The 14827-nt window shown below is 40.3% G+C and overlaps 1 long non-coding RNA gene and 1 other non-coding gene across 2 annotated transcripts in view; both read left to right on the top strand.

Moving 5' to 3' along the window:
• Positions 1 to 122: 122 nt before the first annotated feature.
• LOC125483588 overlaps positions 123 to 14827 on the top strand; it is a 23340-nt gene continuing 8635 nt past the window's right edge. Inside the window, exon 1 of the long non-coding RNA XR_007262542.1 lies at positions 123 to 157. This is a non-coding gene — a long non-coding RNA (uncharacterized LOC125483588). The remainder of the gene's footprint in view (positions 158 to 14827) is intronic.
• On the top strand, positions 621 to 707 carry LOC125484988. The gene has a single exon (XR_007263772.1). It is a non-coding gene; the product is annotated as a small Cajal body-specific RNA 18 (non-coding RNA).

Below are 14827 nucleotides of genomic sequence, written 5' to 3' on the forward strand. Positions count from 1 at the left end.
ATTTAAAACACGCATAGCTGATGATTGACATTTAAATAGACCGGTAGCAACAGGGAGTCCTGCTCAGTAGGCGGGGTTCTGGTCAGACAGGCGGGGAGGCGACAGGTTTTGCGCATGCGCAGCGGCGGACGGCGCGGCTTAGTTTGAGGCGCGTGAGGTAGTTTGAAAGTTTTGCTTAAAAATAACAGAAACGGTGGTTAGGCTGAGAGGAGTCGAGTTGGGCTTTTTTTCAGTGAGGAGAGGGACTAAAAACGGCTCAGTTCTTGATTTGTCTGACTGAGTGAGTGTGAAATCCTTTCCCAGATGAGCCTGTCTATTTTCCTTATAAGATCGGGCCCTTGTTTGAGGAGCCGGAGATGATTAAACTAACTTTTCGTGATGGGACCGTGTGAGTGAATGAGTGGCTGTGTGCATCATTTTAAATTTAATCTTGGTGTTTAAAGTAGGTTCAAGGAGTTGGGAGAGCAGGAGTGAATAATAACTTTAATCTGTCTTCCTTTTTGGGTGATTTTATTTGGAGGTCACTTTCTTGGGAACGAACTTTTATATCTGGTTGATTTGGATAGGAAGTGGGGTGGATGTGGGGATTTGTTTCAGGCAGGTGTTTGATATGTAAAATGTGGTCGATGATGACTAGCCCACTGCGCAATCCGAGTTCCACAATGAACCTTAATGATGGAATTAGTGCTGGAAAATGTCTGAGACCCGCATATGAACAATAATATTAGGTTGAATGATGGGATTTTCTTAGGTAGGGCACTGTCAGATATTCATGAAGGCGTCTGAATGGGTATATTGTTTCCAAACTAAACTAATCCCATCTGCCTGCGTTTGGCCCATATCACTCCAAACTCTTCCTGTTCATGTATGTATTTAAATGTTATGTTTGTATCTGCATCTACCACTTTCCCTGGCAGTTTATTCTACACACTAACCACTTTATTTTTTAAAAAAGAAAGTTGCCCCTAATGTCCTCTTTTACATCTTTCTCCTCTTGCCTTAAGAGTATGCCCCCTAGTTTTGAAGTCCCCCACCTTAGGGAAAGACCTTTGCTATTCATCTTATCTATGCCCCTAATGATCTTAAAAACTAAGGTCAGCCCTCAATCTCTTACCCTCCAGTGGAAAAATGTCCCAGCCTAACTTAATCCTCAAATTTTTGATTCCCAGTAACATCCTGGTAAATCATTTCTGAGAAAGAGTCACTCGACCCAAAATATTAACTCTGATTTTGTTCCACAGGTGCTGCCAGACCTGCTCAGCTTTTCCAGCAATTTGTTTTTGTTTCTGACTTCCAGCATCTACAGTTCTTTCAGTTGTTAAATCTTTTCTAAACCTGTCCAGTTTAAAAATATCCTTCCTATAACAGGGTGACCAGAACTGACACAGTATTCCAGAAGAGGCCTCGCCAACATCCTGTACAATGTGACATGCCAACTCCTATACCATTCTGAGGAAGGGTCACTGACCTGAACATTAATTCTGATTTCTCTTCTCAGATGCTGCCAGACCTGCAGAGCTTTTCTGGCAATTTCTGTTTTTGTTCCAATACTCAAAGGTCTGAGCAGGAAAGCCAAGCGTGCTAAACTCCTTAACCACCCTGTCTACCTATGACACAAATCTACCAACATCACAAACTTCTGTGCAATTGAAAAAGGAATGGAAGCCAATTTAGTGGCTATGATTTTTTTTTTAAACACGCAATTGACCCATCCTCCATGCTGCTTAAAGAAAAACCAAAAGAACTGCGGATGTTGTAAATCGGAGGCATAAATAGAAATTGCTGGAAAAGTTGAGTAGGTCTGGCAGCATCTGTGGAGAGAAATCAGAGTTAACATTTTGGGTCAAATGGAGCCTTCTTTCTGAGGAAGAGTCACTGAACCTGAACTGTTAACTCTGATTTTCTCCACAAATACTGGCAGACCTGCTGACCTTTGCAGAAATTTCTATTTTTGTTTCAATGCTATGTATGTTATTGTGCACATGTATGTTAAATGTGTTCAAATTTTACTAAGTATATTAGATGAGGGCAGATGTTGTGTTTGGTTCTGATACCCTTTGTTAAGTTTAAATTGCCTGCTGGCACTGTCAAGGAAATGGGAAATGTGGAATCATCAATACACTGTTAAATTCACTGACATTTGAAAATGAACCCAGCTTAAGTCGATGCCTTTTGCATGGAAGAGACTTTTCTTGGAGCTGAAGATTTATGTTCTCCATGTGTTGTCTGTCTTTTGTCCTCACCCAGTTATCTACGAATCTCGGCAGCCCAAGCTTGTGGTCTGCTTGACTAAAAGGGCCATTTCAATTGGATGTTTACCCACTGCACTTCACAGATTATGATACAGGTTGTCAAGAATAGGCACTCTGAATATTTTTTCTATCTCATATACAGGGATGCAAAGGATAGTTTAGCACTGCCATGTGATAACTGTGGATGTTTAATACTTTAATGCAGATTAAACCTAGGCTTTGGCTGAATACTATGCTGGACTGTATTTTCCAATTGAGATATGAATGGAACTCATTAATTTTACAAATGTGTGTAATTTCCTTACCTACTTGGAATTGAATGTATATTGCAGCAACCATGATCATTTGATAATCCCCATGTTTGTTTATTTTTAAAAAATGCCTACATGCTATTAAATTACCAACTACTTGGAGTTGAGGTTAAAATAAAAATTGTTCTGTAGCACATTCTTCCCTATCTAAATCACTGCTTCACATATCATGAATTCTGAGAAACATACAAGATTCTTAGGGGTCTTGACAGGGTAGATGTGGAAGGATTGTTTCCCCTTGTGGGAGAGTTTTAGGACAAGAGGACATAATCTGAATAAGGGGTTTCACATTTAAGACAGATGAGGAAGAATTTCTGAGGGTAGTGAATCTGTGGAATTCTTTACTGCAGAGAGCTGCTGAGGCTGGGCCAGTAAATGTGTTCAAAGCTGAGATTTTTTAATCAGTAAGGGAATACAGAGTTCTGGGGAAACCAGGAAACTGGAGTTTAGGATTGTCAGATCAACCATGATCTCATTGAATAGCCTATTTCTACTCCTACGTCTATTTGGTCATTACCAATTGTTACAAGTGTCACATTATCTGTGAAATTTTAATCACTGCACTATATAGTAATTTCTAAGTCATTGATGCATAATCATGAAGACAACTACACTACAGCTTTGTTTCCTGTCACGCAAAAAATTCATATCCATGTTGTTACTGTCCCTTTTATTCCACGAGTACTAACTTTGCTTGTAAATCTGTTGTATATACTTTATCAAATGCCTTTTTGAAGTCCATGTACGCCACATCAACAGCATCATCCTCATCAAACCTCTGATACTAAAACAAAATACCAGACAAGTTAGTTAAATGTGATTTGCACTAGTCATATTAGTTTTTTTTAAAAAAATTAATCTGCATTTGCCAAAGTGATTATTAATTTTATCCTGAATTATTCCTAAAAAAAATTCTCCATTACTGAGGTTAAGCTGATGGGCATATAGTTTCTCATCTTTATACCTTTTTGAAGAAGGGTGCAACATTTGCAATTCTCCAGTCTTCTAGCACCAACTAAGTGGAAGGAAGATTAAAAATTATGGCCAATACCTCTGCTTTCTCAATTCACTTCTCAGTAAAATTGAATGCATCTCATCCTACTGCCTTCAGTTGTGCACCACATTGTCCCACAAGAAAGAGAGAGAAAAATGTATTCAATGATTCTCATACAATCCATCTGGATGCTGTGTTTGTCATAAAACAAATTGCAGTTCAAACCCAGCAGGTCTGGCAGCAACTGTGGAGAAAAAGCAGAATTAATGTTTTGAGTTGAGGGACCATTCTTCAGAACTGATAGTCACTGTCATGTTTGAATAGCTGGTTTAAGTATGCAAGCTGTGAGATGTTAGGGTGAGGTTTGCAGCAGTGCTGTGTGTATGAAATTGGAGTGAAGCATGTGAATATGAGGTATGATTTCTGACCGATATATTGTTGGTAAGTACAGGATGGGAGTACATGCCCAAGGAAAGTGATAAAGCTGATAAGATCTAGCATTGAAAATGCAGTCACTGATTTTGACATTCATTTGAAATTTTGAAGCACTGCTGCCAGCTCCCTTGGGCTGGATCTGCTATTGACATTCAGGGATGTCTGCTCCTGCTTCCTTTTGTATGTGTGATTGAAAATCTTGGCCCCCAGCAGATCAGGACAACTTTCGTATTTTTCACTAAAGTCATAGAGTAATACAGCATGGGAACAGACCCTTCGATCCAACTTGTCCATGTCAACCAGATATACTAAACAGATCTAGTCCCATTTGCCGGCATTTGGCCCATATCCCTCTAAACCCTTCCTAATCACGTGACCGTCCGGATGCCTTTTAAATGTCGTAATTGTACATGCCTCCATCAATTCCTCTGGCAGTTCATTCCACACACCCACCACTCTCTGCATGCAAATGTTCCCCTCTCACCTTTAAAGTTATGCATCTGGTTTTGGACCCCGCACCCTGGGAAAAAGACCTTGGCTATTCACCCTATCCATTCCTCTCCTGATTCTGTAAACCTCTATAAGGTCATTCGTCAGCCTCTGACACTCCAGGGAAAGAAACCCCAGCCTATTCAGTGTGGAGCTGCAGGAACATAGCAGGCCAGGCAGTACCAGAGGAGCAGGAACGTTGACTTTTCGGGTCGGGACCCAGAAGGATTCTGATCCAAAACGTCAATTTTCCTGCTCCTCTAATGCTGCCTGGCATGCTGTGTTCCTCGAGCTCCACACTGTTGTCTCTGACTCCAGTATCTGCAGTTCTTGCTATCTCCCAGCCTATTCAGTCTCTCCCTATAGCTCAAGCCCTCCAATCACAGCAACATCCTTGTAAGTCGAAGATTGTCAAGATATGAAATTTCTTGGCAAAAAAGAACTATTGTTGCTGCAGAGACCATAACTACTTTGTTAAATATGATTGTGCCTTGAAATTTTTAAAGGTTATGCATAATGAGCCAGCTCAAAGGGCTGAATGGGATACTACTGCTCCTGATTCATTTCTTTGTGTTTTAGATTAAACTAGATAACTGAAATGGAAGTATTACACGGTGTGATATTTGAAAGATGCATCAACTGAGATTAATCAGATCATAAGGTTATGTAAATATATGCTTTCTGTCTATGTGTTACTTTTAGTTGTTTGTGTCCAAACTACAAAGGTTAAATTAATGAAGCCAGACACATTGTGATACTGTGCAATCATTGAATTTAAGACAAACATTCCCAGTTGTCAATTCCCGACAATGAAAGTAATTTTATTCTTTAATATGAAAGAGGAATGAAAATGCCTGCGAAAAGGTTATGAATATAAATGTGGATTTTTAAAAACAATGAAAAAAGCCTTTTCATCCCCTACACTTTTGCCGATTATTAACATCTATGACACTTAGAGTTGCCAGAGTAAGCAGTTTGTCCTGACTTGCAAAACCCTTCACAGTTTTGAATGTCTGTCTGATTTTCCTGTACTTCAACAATGATTAAACTTCAAAAATATGTAGTTGATTTATAAAACATTTTGAGATGTTTCCTGGCCAAGAAAGGTGCCGGATAAGTGCATTTTTCAGGTATTTCCTTAATATTCTCTGCTGCAATGAGAATAATCCCACCTTTTTCATCTTCCATGTATGTGAACAATCTCGTCCCTAGTATCATCCAGGAAGGGACAAAGTAGACAAGAAAAGCAATTGTTCTGCTGGATAGTGAATAAATCAGGTGATAATTAAGATAGTACATTATTCATGGATTATTTTAGTCTTCATGATTTTGGGAAAATCAAATTGGCAGAGGTGGCCACCAGGAAGAAACATAAACTGTATTCAGATATTTTTCTAGGAAACTATGTTGTGGATGCAATGAATGATCAGTCTGTTTTGGATCTGGTATTGGGAATTGAGTGAGGCTTAATGAATGATCTTAAATAAGGGCAATTATTTGGGAATAATGTCTGTCATTGGCAAAATGGGAAAAAGGGCACAACTAAACAAGATGGGTTTTGAAATAATTGACAGTAGTTTCATGGTATTAAACTTTTGATTGTAGGTTTTTTTTATAATTCAGTTTCGCAGTTTGGGGAGGCATGGTAGTTCAGTGGTTAGCACTGCTGCCTCACAGTGCCAGGAACCTGGATTGAATGCCACCCTTGGTTGACTGTCTGGGTTTCCAGTGGGTGCTCCGGTTTACTCCCACAGTCCAAAGATGTGCAAGTTAGGTGGATTGGCCATGCTAAATTGCCCATAGTGTTCATGGATGTGTAAGTTAGGTGTGTTAGCTATGGGAAATGCAGGGTTACAGGGAAAGAGTTGGGGAGATGGGTCTGTGTGGGATGCTCTTTGGAGGGTTGGTGTGGACTTGTTGGGCCAAATGGCCTGTTTCTACGCTAGTGACTTTATGAAGTCTGCTATGGTGGGATTTGATCAGAGTAGTACTGTATATGGGTCTGTAGATTACTAGGCCAGCAACAATATGACCACACCACTTCCCTTTCCTTATTTCCGTTTCCTTTTCTGTACCTGATCTGACATTGAATCATACCCCTTCACTTTACCCTCCTTCTAGAGCCTGCCATTATTTATTTCCCTCCCAGTGCCACTGATAGCTCATACTTGCAGCAACAGTGTGGCAAAACTTCAAGATCTGCAAAATACAAGGGCATGTAAATTGGCAAATTCCATTAAATGCCCCATAATGATTTATTTTCTGCATATCAATTATTAAACCTAAGAGTTGGATTACTAACATCATTCTGGCTCAAAGGATTGTGGTAACTTCTGTCAAACAAAGTAGTTTCCCACAGGCTGACTTGCATTAATTAGAAATAAAATTACCTTTGTGAATTAACAAGTAAATGCAAGTACAGTGTTGGATTTACTCAGCTGTATTAAATGTGAGAATTTGATTTCCTAGTTGTAAAACAAATTCAGAAAAATGTCAGTGCTCTTCTAATTTAGGCGTCTACTTCCAATATTACTTATTGTGTAATATTTCAAATTGACAGGAGGTTTTGATGTTGTGGATGGCAGCAATGGGATGCCTTCCTGTTCTTGATCTGTGATAGCACTTGAGTCAGAAGGTTAATTAATGTTTGTGCTATGTCAAAGTTGAACATTATTGTAGTTTATGGAAAGTAACAAAAGAAACTGAACTTTCAGGAACAGGAGTAGGCCAATCAACTGCTTGACCTTGTTCTGCCATTCAGTTAAATCTTGTCACATCTTCATTTTAACAGCTTTTCTCCATAGTGAATCTCTCAATTCTTTTATCTAATAAAAAGTTTGCCTGCCTTTTTACCCCATGTTCAGGACTCTGCATCTGGAGAAAATAGTTTTTTTTCTCTCTGTCTTCACCCTACAAATCATCTTAGACAGCTCAATTAGCTAGCTTGAATCTGTTAAAGAGAAAGCGTGTCTGGCTCATAATGAGGATTGATGAAGATGTGCATTAGTGCTTTATTCAGACTTTAAAAAGGCACAATACAGTATTGCATAACAAAATGCTTACTTGGAAGATCAAAGCATATGATTTTTAAGTGGAAACAATACCAGACTCCTGCAGCTACCTAGACTACCCCTCCTCTCACCCATCTTCCTTCAAGAATGCGATCCCCTACTCCCAATTCCTCCACCTCCACCGCATCTGCTCCCAAGATGGGGCTTTCAACTCGTGAACATCCCACATGTCCTTTTATTTCAAGGACCGCAACTCTTTCTCCCTGGCGCCCCCCCTCCCCCAGCTTCAGTGGTCGAAAATGCTCTCGACCGCATCTCTTGCGTTTCCCGCACCTCTGCCCTCACGTTTCCTCCCCGCAACAAACACAAAGACAGAATCCCTCTTGTCCTCACATATCACCCCACTAACCTATGTATTCAACATATCATTCTCCGCCACTTATGCCACCTGCAATCCGATCCCGCAACCAAAGATATATTTCCATCCCCACCCGTATCTGCCTTCCGTAGGGTCTGCTCTCTCCGTGACTCCCTCGTCCGCTCCACAGTCCCCACTAGCCCCACCGCCCCCGGGCACCTTTCCCTGCAACCGCAGGAAGTGCTACACCTGTCCCTATACTTCCCCCCTCGGAACAGACAGGTTCACCTGCACATTCGTCAGTCTGATCTATTGCATCAGCTGCTCCCGGTTTGACCTCCTTAACTCAGTGAGACCAAGCAGAGGATCAGAGACCACTTTGTAGAGCACCTGTACCTCTGTTCACGACAAATGACAACACCTTCCAGTCGTAAACCATTTCAACTCCCCCTCCCACTCCCTGGGCAACATGTCCATCTTGGGCCTCCTCCAGTGATATAATGACACCACCCAGAAACTGGAGGAGCAGCACTTCATATTCCGCCTTGGGAGCCTACAACCCAATGGTCTTAATGTGGACTTTACCCGTTTCAAAATCTCCCCACTCCTGGCCTCATCCCATGACCAACCCCTCCTCTCATCCCTGCCTCCTTGACCTGACACAACCTGTCCATCTTCTCTCCCACCAATCCACTCCTCCCATCTCGCTGACCAATTTCCACCACTACCTACCTGCACTCCCTATCACCATCCCACCTACCTTCTCCAGCCCCACCCCTCCTTTATTTATTTCAGAACTCCATTCGCCCTCCCCCATTTCTGAAGAAGGGTCCTGACCCAAAATGTCAACTTTCCTCCTCTTTTGATGCTGCCTGGCCTGCTGTTCCCCTCCAGCTCCACACTGTTATCTCTGACTCCAGCATCTACAATTCTTACTATCTCTTAGAGATTGCTGGAAAAGCTCAGGAGGTCTGGCAGCATTTGTGAAGAAAAGCCTGAGTTAATGTTTTGGGTCCAGTGACCCTTCCCCAGCACTGATGGTGGCTAGGAAAATGTTAGTTTATATGCAGAAGGTAAGGTGGGGGGGGAGGGTGTAAGGAGTACATGATAGATGGAGATAGAGCCCAAAGAGAGAGAGAACAGTTGAACAGCCAAAGGATATTAAAGTGGATAGTGGTGGTTTGGATATTCTGATGAAACTGTGATACATATACAGTTTGGTTTTTTGGAATTCTTAGTTAAGGATTGGTTTGTCTGTATTTGGAGTTAACAATTAGCTTTTTAAGAAAAACTAAAATAACCACAATTCCAAATAAGAAATTACCGAATGTCCCTCGGGAACTATCCAGAGGACTTAGTCTTTCATTTTTAGTCTGGGCACGGAAGTTGTTTGAGAGAGATACGTATATCAAGCTCCAAAGTGTTTACATGTCCGTCGATGGAGTAACATCTGATAAGTAGCATTCCTAAGAAAAGGAGTTTAAATTAATGAAATTATTTTAGAATAAGAAGTTTATTATTAATCCCAGATTTGAGTGTTGCAATATAGTCCATGCAAAGGAAGTGAAGATTTTGAAGGTTTTTTTAACAAAAAGGAAAAGGAACTTGTGTCAGGAGTAGTATAGCATTGGAAAAAGCTAAGTCAGCTGCATTGTAATTAAGAAAAGGTTATCTACAGTTTCAGCTGATGAGTTCACATGTTAATTACTTTCAGCCCATCAAAGTATTAAAAAATGCTCTCGCTCGCGCTGGACCATGTCTTATTAGAGATACAGCACTAGATGTTCTTAGAATTACAATAATGCTTGTAAGCTGTACCGGTTGCATTGATCCCAGTACAAAGCTGTTGACTCTGTTCAATCTGTAAAGTGTGCTTGGGTTATTAAAAATCCTTGAATCTGTTATAAGGGAACAGAGTGTTTTTTTGCTTGTTTATCATCATTTTAGTTGTCAAACATTTTGTTTTATATTGCAAAAGCAAAGACTATAGCATTGCATTTTTATGTTTTAGTAACAGGTAGACTGGTTAGTAAGATTAGATCACATGGGATCAGGGGGAGCTAGCCAATTGGATATAAAGTTAGCTTGAAGGTAGGAGGCAGAGGGTGGTAGTAGAGGGTTGCCTTTTGGACTTGAGGACTGTGACAGGTGGTGTACCACAAGGATCGATGCTGGGTCTACTGCTTTTTGTCATTTATATAAATGATTTGCATGTGAATTTTGTTGGTATGTTTAGTAAGTTTGCAGATGACACCAAATTGGTGGTAATAGTAGACAGTGAAGAAAGTTATCTTGGAGTATAATGGGACCTTGATCAGATGGGCCAATGGGCAGATGGAGTTTAATTTAAGTAAACGTGAGGTGTTGCATTTTGGTAGGGCAAACCAGGGCAGGACTTATGCAGTTAACAGAATATCCCTTATTTAGAATGGAATATCTTTTATTGTCGCGTGTACTCCAGTACAGAAGTTCAGGAGTACAGTGAAAGGTTTTTACAATGGCTGCCTTTAATGGCACCATTTTAGGTGCAAGTACCCAGGTACAAAAGAGGAATAAAAGGAAAAGTAATAGAATTACTTACGGTGTCTAAAATATAAGATAGTTATAACATAGTTAAAGGATTGACATCACAGCCTGGTAAAGAATTTCAAAAAGAAGTAGCTCAGTATGTGGTCTGAATGCCAGCGTCAGGTCCCAGTCCAGCAACAGTCCTGCACTGCTCCAGGACTCATTCCCCTTGCGCTGCACCGTGATCCAGATTTCCCAACACCCTTCTCCGGGACTGCTGAAAAGAGAAAAATAAATGAAATGAAAAGAACAGGCGGGGCAGATGAGTTCCAGGTGGAGCTTTCTACTCTGCCACCATCTTGCCGGAAAGGTAGGTTAATGGTAGGACCCTGGGGAATGTTGCCAAAGAAAGAGACCTGGGAGTGCAGATGCATAGTTCCTTGAAGGCGGAGGTAGACAGGTTGGTAAAGAAGGCTTTTGACACACTTGCCTTTATTGGTCAGAACATTGAGTATTGGAGCTGGGAGATCATGTTGCAGTTGTACAGGACATTGGTGAGGTCACTTTTAGAATACTGCATACAATTCTGGTTGCCCTTGTCTAGAAAGGATGTTGTTAAATTTGAGAGGGTGAGCAAAAGATTTACAAGGTCGTGGATGGGACTGGAGGGTCTGAGCTATAGAGAGAGACTGAATAGGCTGGGGCTTTCCTCCCTGGAGTGTCGGAACCTGGGCAGTTACCTTATCACGGTTTCTAAAATCATGAGGGGCATGGATAGGGTGAATACCTAAGGTCTTTACTTAGGGTGGGAGAGTCCAGAACTAGAGGGCATAGGTTTGTGAGACAGGAAGGATTTAAAAGGGACCTGGGGGATAATTTTTTTGCACAGCTGATGGTGCGTATTGGAACGAGCTACCAGAGGAGGTGGTGGAGGTTGGCCCAATTACAACCTTTAAAAGACGTCTGGATGGATATATGAACAAGAAGGGTTTAGAGGGATATGCCCCAAATGGTGGCAAATGCGACTAGGTTAGATTGAGATATTTGGATGGCACAGATGAGTAGGACTGAAGGGTCCGTTTCCATGTTGTATGACTCCATGACTCTAGTTTTATTTAAATTATGATTCATCCATCCAAGTTGCAGTCAGGGAACTGACTTCTCTGGTACTTTCATCAACTGGGCATTACCCCATAACAATTCTGCCACTGTATCATGATGGTATGTAATTGCCTGACAAGTAGGAGGTGTGGAATGGTGGCAGATCAATGGTTTTCTGACTAGTTTGAAGTATTAGGGATGAGACAAGTTTCTGTTGAGATTTCTAACTTTGACATCTCAAATCTGCCAGTTTGATACATGTTCCAATCTTTGCACAGAAAATGAAAAAGGACCACAATCTAGCTGATTATCAATGGGGAGCAGGCAGCAGAGTTGTGATTGGAGGAGCAGCAAGCACCAGTGAGACAAAGCAGCTGCTTGCAGCTCCTCAGATCCCCGATTCTGTCTCTTCCACAGTGTTCCCCCTGTTCCAATCACAGGTTCCCTCCCTCCCACTCTGTTGCTCCTCCAGAGACTGAATCTTTTATTGTAGGAACAGCAAGGGCACCAGGCTGGATCCAGCTCCCTGGGTTCTTGGTTGACCTTTCATCTTTTTGCATGAACAGAGTTTGGATATTTCTGCAAGATGATGTTTCAAAGGCAGCGAAAGATTAGAAAAAAGACTTTGCAGAAGTGCCAATAATGGGAGGATGGGATTTCTGGGTTTAGTTCTGATACCCATAAAGAAGCCACTGATTAATTGAAAGCGGTTGCGTTCCCATTAAACAGTCTGATAAAACAACATCAAATAGACAGTGTTAAGGATGCTCAATAGAAGCTCAAAAAGCTCCATAAATTTCTTATTGTCTGCATTCTTGCTGGGTGTAGCTAATGGTTTGACAATTGTTATTTGCAATTCAGGCATTCAATGTTAGAAGAATTTTATATTTCCAATTCTTTCCGGACAGTTGAACACCATTAATGCTTTGGTTGTGAGGGATGATCATGCACCTGAAACATAAGATCCACCAGTTCCTTTTGGACCTTGTGTATAATTTTGGTGGTTTCTGTTCTGAAAATTGTACCAAATGTTAAGATTTCTGAGAGCAAAGCTGTCTTGCACATTGGACAATACTTACTATTTGACTTTTGTCATTTCAGATCAGTAGCATGATTGTCAGAATGTGTAATTTTGAATGTTTGCCAACTGTTACCATCAGCTGTGAGATGTTTTTAGCTGTTGACAGTATGATATCATCTGATTTGCTCATGTGTCTCTTTCTGTCCATCCTGATTTGCTTGTAATTCCAGTTTCCTGCAAAAATTGTTGTTTAGTAAGCTTGAGTCATCTCTGCAAATGACATGAGTACACTGAAACTGTGTTCTTGTCAGCCTTATCACAAAGCATCTTTGTTTTTATTGCACTTTCAGGATATTTCAATTGCTAATTTATCCTGCTATTAAATACACATAAAGCAACAAAACCATATCAAGACAGTAATTTTGATTTTTTTTTCTTCTGAGATTTCTGTCCTGCTTTCCAGGGAATCGAGTGTGAATCAAACAATTTAACCCGATGTATCAACAATGACCATCTACCCAGCTACTTATTGTGCATAGTATTTGAAAATTTATGCCTTTATTTGGCAATGTCTGTTGACATTTTATATATTAGAGGTTAACTGACATATTAACAGATACTTTGTGAGTACAGATAGTTGCTAATGATATATTTATGGTCTATGATTGCAGTTTTTTGATACTGAAATATGTACATTATCAAGAAGTTTCACAATGTTTTAAAGCTCTAAATTGTGTCATCTCTCAATCTTTGTGTAATAGTAAGGAAATGTCATTTCAGTTATTATATGAATAGTGCTATTGTTGAAGCTGTTCATAACTGATACAAGGTATTTGTTGAGAAAAGACACATTTAGTTGAAGCTTTTCAGCTTGTGCTCATCAGAACAATTTGCAAGAAGTATCCAGGCAAAGGAAAAATAACATTTATGTGTATATGATGGCAGTGCTGATTGATAGACGTGTTGCCGTAGATAATGCACCAATTAAGATGACTGTTAGCTGCCATGCTTAAATTTAAGCCAAGTAAGTTGATTGATCGAGGTATTACCCTGAGGAATGAACCAGATGTAGGATAAGATAATAATGAGGTCAAGCAAAGGTATGGAATAATTGACTTTGTAAATAAGAGTAGTAAAAGGGCAAAGACATACAAAACCAAAGAAGGCAAGATAAACCATCACTGGTTAGTCCTCAACCGAGGTGTGTAATCTGGGCATCACAGTTCAGGAAGGATGTCGAATTTTAGAGAACGTACAGGGATGGTACTAGGGAAGAAGGTTTTCCAGTATTTGGAGAGATTGGAAAACCTGGCATTATTCTACTTAGAGTAAGTTAAGGAGAATATAATAGAAATACTAAAAAGTGACACATTTTATTATATATTATTAAAATATAAAGTGACAATCTATAGATTCAGTATGTTTGACAAAAGTGTTAAAAAGGTTCTAGATTGTATTCTCAAGATAATTTACTATTAATCAAAGCATACCACTTTGTACTTGTACAATTAAGGTTTTGTTGGGCCCTAGTTAGAATATGGTGACCAGACAGATGGTGGTTTTGTATGGTTATGGATATTGAGGTGTTTGAAAGAATGCAGAATCAGGACACAAGATTGTTTCCTAGTTTACACCACCTTAGCTGCACAGGTAAACCCAAACAGCTGATTTGTATTCTTTAAAAGGGTAGACAATCTGAGCATGACTTAATAAGTTATTGTTTTTCATTTACGTGGACCAATTATATCAGCTGAATAAGCCAGTTATGGAAAAACAGAATTAGGTTAGCTATTAGGCATTGGTCCCTTTTTTTTGAGAGTGTTGGTCATATGAAACAAATTAGCTGTGTTTGCAGTGAACAAGAAATCTCAATTTCCTCAAGGGTCAGAAGTCACATGACACCAGGTTCATAGTTCTGCAGGTTTATTTGAATTGACAAGCTTTTGGAGCACTGACCCTTTAGTCAGGTGATGAGGGAGTAGTGCTCCAAAAGCTTATGATTTCAAATAAACCTGTTGGACTGTAACCTGGTGTTGTGTGACTTTTAACTTTGTCCACTCCAGTCCAACACTGGCACCTCAACATCATGGTTTCCTTATGAAAGCAGACATGTTTCTGACTGGAATTCTATCTGTTTCTTCATCTCTCCCAGGAGATAGATAGCTTTAGGTGAATGGAGAATATCTATATTTTAGTGGATAAAGAATCACCACTATATTGGAACAGAGATAGTAGGAACTGCAGATGCTGGAGAATCCGAGACAACAAGGTGCAGGGCTGGATGAACACAGCAGGCCAAGCAGCCTCTCTGCTCCTATGATGCTGCTTGGCCTGCTGTGTTCATCCA

Source organism: Rhincodon typus, chromosome 1 (assembly GCF_021869965.1).
Source record: "Rhincodon typus isolate 14 chromosome 1, sRhiTyp1.1, whole genome shotgun sequence".
Lineage (NCBI taxonomy): Eukaryota > Metazoa > Chordata > Chondrichthyes > Orectolobiformes > Rhincodontidae > Rhincodon > Rhincodon typus.